Raw genomic sequence first — 7483 nt, 5'->3', positions numbered from 1 at the left:
CTCTAATGTCTACATTGAGCAGGCTCTACTTCAGTCTTTAAAAAAAAAATCTGAAAAACATAAAGTGGCATTTTACTCAGTGAACACCCTACCTGCACACCATGTTGTTTTAGAGCAGTCACACCAGTGATTTCCACCTCACAGGTTGGCCCCTAGCTAACTGCAAGGCACAAGGCACCATGGCCCTCTCCTCAGCTGACAGAGCCCGAGAAAGGGCCAGGCCATTGAACAAAATGTTGGGTTACTCTAAGTGCGTAAAGGGAGAGGAGATGCTGCAGAGCTGCAGCTTCCACCTAGCAGCCCGGGAGCTGCTTGTGGCAGCTCTTCTCTGGCCAGCTGCCTCTGGCTACCTTGGCAGTCCAGAAGAAGCCAAAATATTGATTCAAGGCTAAGAGCACCCCAACCCCATCTAATGAGCACACTCAGCCAAGGGAAAGAAGCGTCTGCTAAGCCAAGATATGCACAGAAAGTCTAAATTTTTAGGGTCTGCCTTCTGAAGCCTTAGACCAGTGCCCCACAGTTACTCCTGTGGGAGGCCCTGTGGCCTCATCGCACAATCCTTGGCACGCACATGTTCACGTGGGCATGAGCACGCACATGCAGTGGCTGGTTAGACACAATTATGGATGTATGGAAAGCCTGAGAAAACAGATGGTCAGAGTAACTCTGCAAAAGGTTTGAATGAATCTCAAAGTTTGCAAAATATCTTTGGCCCTTGAAGAACATGGGAGGATACTTAAACACCCTTCCAAAACTTCATCAGGTCATCCCAAACAGGTATTACACTGAAGCTGTGTATAACAGTATCAGCTAAACTGCATTTAAGATGTAATTTTGCATGGCTAAAATTGGTTTCAGCTTCCTCAGCGTGCAGGTTACTCAATGAAGCACTAGAAAACACCTGATGACTAATTTTGGTGTTTTTTTAATCCTGCTGAGGATCTGCCTGAGGCAGCAGGGCAGCCTGGAGGACAGCGAGTAGCCAGGAACAAACCACCAAGCCCCAGTGCCACCGTGGTGAGGGTCTTCCCCAATAACAGATATCAATAAAGTAGGGCAGAAGGCCACTGTGTGGGTCTGTGGAATGCTGGGATCTGGGAGGACTTGGCCCTCCAGCCCTTTCCTATTCTGCTCTCGGTTTAGCAGCAGAACCACTAATGGTCACGTGGGGTTAAACAAACAGCTCACAGCAAGTTTCAGCACTTGAGCAGCAGGTTTTTCAGGGTGCAATACTTTGGGAGAGTGTATTGGAGATTGGTTGCCCTTGCTATTAGAACAGCAAAAGGAATGTATGTGCTGTGTGTACAGCTCATGTGCCAAAGTCAGGTATTGTTCTGCCTTATTTTCTTAAAGGAATAAGTAAGAATTAATGGAATCTGCTAACTAAAAAAGAAGGGAATGCTTCCGATTAAGACTTTTTCCTCCTACTGTAGAAAATGGTCCTGTTCTGGCTTTGCACTATGCAATGGTGCTATTATGCTAGAAGCAGAGAGCAGAGGATTTCAAATCCCCCCCTTTTTTTTTTTTTGAAAAGCTAGATATATATTTATAAAAATAAAATAGGAGAATTGAATTTTATCCTTATAGTATCATATATTTCTAGAGATACATATTTTGAAAAACACTTCTGTTTTCTTTTAAGTGCAAAAATGGCTATCAAGTAATAATATGACAGGATGGATATTTTGCACAAAGCCTTTATGATGGCAGATCATTAGTTCAGATGTTTATTTTACTGTTTTTTCAAATGAAAATAAATATCTTTTTGTATTTTACCTGAATCAGATTTTTTTTAAAGTGGTATTTGCTCGGAAATGTTTCTTGGTGATTTGTGATGCTCCTAAGAAACACATCATCAATACTTCTGGATAAAAAAATGAGATCTAGGTAAGTAAGGCTCCCTAGGAGGAGGAGAAGATCAAAATATCCATGGTACCTCTGTGCTCCAGGTCCTTTTCAATGAACATGCTCTCGTCTTTGTCCGAGCTAGTCTCAGCTCTCTGAGATGGGCATCCTGCCCTTCTCCAGGCACTTTGTTGAGAACACACAATGCTCTTTGCCTCCAGCCCTCCCTGCCATGAGCATTCCCACAGGGAAACTCTCGCCTGCAAGAAGAGAGAGTGCCATGAACAGACACTGACTTCGGTGGCGTTTGGGTGCTTCAGGACATGCCTTCCTGCCGAAAGCCCTTCATGGCCACCTGCTGTGGGCCTGGAGGCACAAGCAAGGCCATCGTTTTTGCCCACCTCACTAGCAAAGACCAAATAGTGATATTTTCATGGTAATGAGCAACATGAGGAACATGTGGTCCAAACACGGACTGAAGTAGCTTGAGGAAGACATCAACCCAGGGCCTGCAGATGGCCAAACATTCACACACTGAGATCAGCAGCTGCTCTGTGTGTGGGAAGACAAGCAGTGTTCAATGCCCTCATTCTCTGGGCTTGACCCTGAATCTCCATTTCCCACTTATGCGTTTCCATGATAAGAAGTGGGGACAGAACCAGCGCCTGGGTCTGGGGCACGACTTTATCCCTCGCCCTGTCAGGAAAGGAGGCCCAGGCGTCACGGGGGCTGGTTATGACAACAGGAGCTTCCTCCTCAGGCGGCTTCAGTGAAGGAGTCGTGAGGCGGCGGCGGGGGCGCCTGTGCCACAGGCTGGCAAGGGTCCGTGAGCGTCGCGGGGAACCAGCGCTGGGGAGCAGGTGGAGGAGGCTGAAACGGAACAAAGTCGAAACAACAGAGTGGGCGAATCGCCCTGCCATTAGCTCTGAAGTCAATTAGGAGACAGCTCTCTGCTGGAGAAAAGAAACCCACATTTATTTTTTTATTCAAACCCATCCGCAGACGGGGACAAGATGCTTATTAGCCACAGATCCCAAACTCCCATCTATGAATACTGGCGCCCTCCCTCCTTCCCTCTCCCTGCTGGCAAACCTCCCCATGTCACCGTGCTTGACATACTCCTGGATCCAGGCAGCCCTATTCTGGGGGCACTTGGGGGTGGCCAGTTTGAGCCCTGGCATCAAGGGCAGGTCGCACCAGTCCATCTCAGATCCCAGCACAGCTGGGCTTTAGCAGCTCCCTGAGTTGAGAGGCTCCAGCTCCTCATGCTGGTCCCTGCTCTGGACCAGTGGGCAGGACCCTGGGGCTGGTTCTGTGTGAGCAGCCGCCCCTCCTCACCTGGATGCTTTGAAGAATTGAGATTGAAAAATAAAACAAAACCCAAGAAGCCATTTCCTAAAGGGAAGCCAGCCAAGCACCTGCTCAGCCCATCCATGTCTTGCTCCGAAGGTGCCACCTCACTGTGGCGGCGCAGAGCCGGGAGCTGCTGGCCTCACCGCAGCCTGTGCCGGGAATGGCTGCAGTCTCCGTGTGGCTGATGCCACGTGCTGCTCCAGTCATCTGGGACTTAATGCTGCTCGAAAAACCAGAAGCTGTTGGCCATCCCTGCGGCTCTCCCGCACTCACTGCCAGACTTCTCCTGCTTAAGCAGATGGAAGCGGGAAGAGACACTGTGGGACCAGTGTTTCTGAGCAGAGATTACAGAGTTAACTTTACTCCTCCATTTAGCTAAAACTAATTGTATTTGCCTTGGTAGCAGCCCCTCTCTGGCCTTCTCTGGCCAGTCTTAATCTAATTAAGATAGTCATCCTTGCATCTTTCTCCATTTGACTTACTGGAAAAACAAGGAAGAAAAAGACAAGTTGATTGTGGCTGGGGTTATGACCAGTCACTAAAGCAGCGCAGCACAAGGGCATCAGAGAAAGGACCCTGCGAAGGCGCTGGGATGAAGCACAGCGGCTCATCTCTGCTCTCCCAGTGGTGCTTGTCACATGCGGGCACGTGAAACCTGCCAGTGGGAAAGCCCCAGGATGGCTGGTGTGGGGTGGTGGTGACCACCGCTCTCTGCTCCTTATGGACAGATTCACTTGCATGTCAGGCAGAGGTTGCTTGCACATTGGCAGGAGCCTCTTCGGTTTGCTGCAGCACACAGCGTGAGAAATTTAGCCTAGTGATAGCAAAGCCCTTGCCAGGACATCTCTAGAAAATGCAAATTTTTCTTTGTTTCCTATGCAGAGTCTCACATTTTGTTTTTTCTCCCTCTTTTGAAAATTTAGGGGAGAGGGGGAACAGGTCTTGCATTTCCCCTTTTTTACTGCTAATAAGCAGTTGATCATGATTTCTGCAGTAATTTCTCTGTGGTACTCAGCATGGGAGGGTGTCTGCACTTCCCCAGATTGCTTCTGACAGTGTCTTTCCAACCATGACTAGCTGACCTCACCAGATACTGCCAGGTTTTGGTGCACAACCCTCTGCTGAAGCCAGCCCTGATTAACTTCTTCCACTTTCAGAAGCCCACAAGGACAACGCAGGCATCTTTAGCCTTTTCGCACTTCTCAAAACTACCCCAATCAAATAAATAGGCTAGCTAACTAACTAAAACAGGCAACAAAAATAAACTATGGCCTTCAAATAAAACTGCTACCTCCATCACAAAGAGCAACATCAAGACACACAATACGTCCAAGACGCAGCCGAGGGCGAGGCTGCAGGCCCAGCACTGGAGGCTGAAGTGTTGGAAATGGCTCTCCCACCCGCTTGTGTGGTCCCCAGCGCTGGGCGATGTGCTTCCCATGGGGACACCTCCTCTCCTGGGAATCCCTGGCTATTTTGCCGTGGTGGTAGCTCCCCTCTAGAATTAACTGACTCAAGCCTGTCCCTGCGTTAGTCCCCATGGGAACACTGTGGAGCCCAGGCTTAATGGGAGTAGGGGCTCCGGTGGAGCCTGTTACGGAGACTCACTTGTCTGGTGTTGGTGAGAGGCTTTAGCAGGGAGGAAGAGACATGAGGGGAAAATACGAGATTGCCGAAGGGTGGTGTGCTAGGGGTGAGCAGGAAACCCACAAATGTGCCTAGCAGGGCTTCATAGAGCCTGATAAATCAGGGAGTGGAAGATGGAGAGAAGCTTAAGGCAGCAGCTTGCTATCATTACCAAGACGCGAGTGAAGGCTTATGCAACAGATGGAGGGCACTTTATTATCTAATGGAAAGTTTGTAATCCTTGAGATGATGGCTGGCCCCAGAGATGCTCGCTGGTAGTGCCATGTAGGCATCTCAGGGAGCTTGGGAGGCTTCTAAAAGGGATCTGTTTGAGCATAGAGAGGGCAGAATGGCCAAGCCCTGGCATGTGCCAAGCTAACCGCCTGCAGCCACAGAAATAAGATCTGTGGAAAGCAGAAAGAGCTGACCGCACTTGAAGGAAACAATCTGGAGAACTGTTTTTGGCCACATTGTACATTTGAAACAAAGAGAAAGTTTTTTTCCCCGCAATTATATAGCAATTCCCATTCACCCCATTTACAGACTCTTCCCTAAGATTGGCAAAGACTGCTCTACTTTTCAAACCCATTTAAGTCACCAGTAAGAACATGGCATTAAATGATAATCCTCGGTCCCCACTCACCTGTGCTCTAGGGTGCTAATGCAGGTGTGGGCTGAGCTCCTGCGCTAAAGCTTCCCTTTGCTTCCGTAAAGCCCCTTTGGCTTTAACGGAAGCAAAGGAAAAGCTTTAGCGCAGGAGCTCAGCCCACACCTGCATTAGCACCCTAGTGCATAGGAAAAACATGAAGCAGTCTCTAACAGACACAAGAAAAAACAATATTTTAATGGGAGGAGAGCTTTTCTGGTATTTTCTTAGGTAATATCTCTCAGTAGCTGCTTTCTGTGTGGTAGAATAATTGTCCCTACATTAATCAAATAATAAGCACCATTACTTCCTATGGCAGCAACAGCTAGTGATGACATTCAGTTAAGTGCAGCGGGCCACACTGAGTACAAAATTGGTGACTAATGGGCCACATTAATTCCTGAATCATCTCGGTTTGGCTTCATGGCTCTGCCTGTTCAAGGTGGGGATTTAAGATGGTTGCTGCTCTCCTCTTTAAAAGCATATATTTACTGTTGTTACTGCACATCAGGGGATACTTTAAAACACTCAAAATCTATCATCCAGACATTAAACTACTTTAGTAGCGAGCGGGAAATAGGTCATAAAGACATGGTGTGGAGCTGTTCGAGTTCATGCTTGAACCTGGCAGACAGCCACAGCCGTTTTCGATGCATTTGAGATGGGAAGGGGCTCCTGCTGGGTATCTCTCATGTTAAATTCTCCAGCAGGAACACGTGAAAAAAGATTTATGAGCAGGAAAGGCCAGGGCAGTGCTTACAGAGGGCTTTGTGAGCCTTTATCCAAGGCAGGATCAGCCTGGTGCAGCTAGAGCTGCCGGTGCTAAGACCTGCTTGGGGGCCATCATTTCTACACATCTGCTGGCTTTTCTCTCCACACCGTGCCAACGCAGAGATTCTTGTCTCGTTTCTTACCTGTCTCCAGTTTCGCTTCCTCTCCACCAGCAAACACAGGTTTTTCACCCCTGTGCTTCTAGGTCACCCCCCAGACAGGGTCTCAGCAGCCGTGACCCCCAGCTCCTGCTTGCCTCAGAGACAGCAACCACTCTCCAGCAGACCCTGTGCCAGGCAGCACCAGCTCTGTTGGCCTATGGGGAGGATGAGAAGACTTCTTCTCAGAAAGACCAGTACTTACTAAAGCATCCTACCAATAAGAGGTATCCATGCAGGACGAAACTTCATTTTTAAGGATGAAACTTGTGTAGGAAAATTCAGAGCCTGCTCACTGCAACAGCACTGCCACACACCAGTTAGAGAGGCTAGTGATTCTCCAGGGGCTGTGGGAGGGCTATTGCCCCTGTGGACAAATCAAGGTCCATGCGAGAACCTGGGCTGTCTGAGCAAAGGCTCTGTGCAAAAGCCCAGCAGGCACTGCTGGACTGAAACTACCCGTGCAAAGAAGGCGAAGGTAAGTTGGGCAAGGCAGGGCACACACATGTGCACCCTGCCACCCTCCAAGGATGGCTGGGGAACAGGGTGGACACCCAAGCCTGTCCATGTCTGAAGGCAGGGGGTCTTGACCAGATTTCCACTGTTTGTCCTGAGCGAGCTGTCTCACTAGGAAGCCATCACTGAACAAGGTACCAGAGTGGTAACAACAGCCTGACACTTACTAAGCAGCAGTAGGAGTTCATCTGACTTACAAGCATCTCAGCACTTTTCACCCAAGCCAGAAGCCACAACAAGGTCAGGACAACTGCCGCTGGGAGAGGGCTGCTGAAGCAGTCAGCCCCTGGGGGCACTCGGTCCTATGTAACCATGGTGCACAACGTAAACTAACACGTTTTTGCTTTGTATCAAGGTTTCTTTGCTGAAGATCACAAAGGAAGAAGTTAACAAAGAAATCTTCTCTCAGTAATTTTATGATGTACGTGTGTTCCCTTCAACACGAACAGGCTTTTTAAAAGTCACTTTGTCTCACCTGTATCCTTTGTCTATGTGACACAATTGCATCATTCCGAAGCAGATGCTGACAGCCCAGAAATGGAACCACAGCTAAAAGCAGAGACTAGTC

This window comes from Tinamus guttatus, unplaced genomic scaffold (genome assembly GCF_059628265.1).
Source record: "Tinamus guttatus ecotype Peru unplaced genomic scaffold, ASM5962826v1 Tinamus_guttatus_pri_ptg000497l, whole genome shotgun sequence".
NCBI lineage: Eukaryota > Metazoa > Chordata > Aves > Tinamiformes > Tinamidae > Tinamus > Tinamus guttatus.
This window is presented reverse-complemented; position numbering follows the sequence as displayed.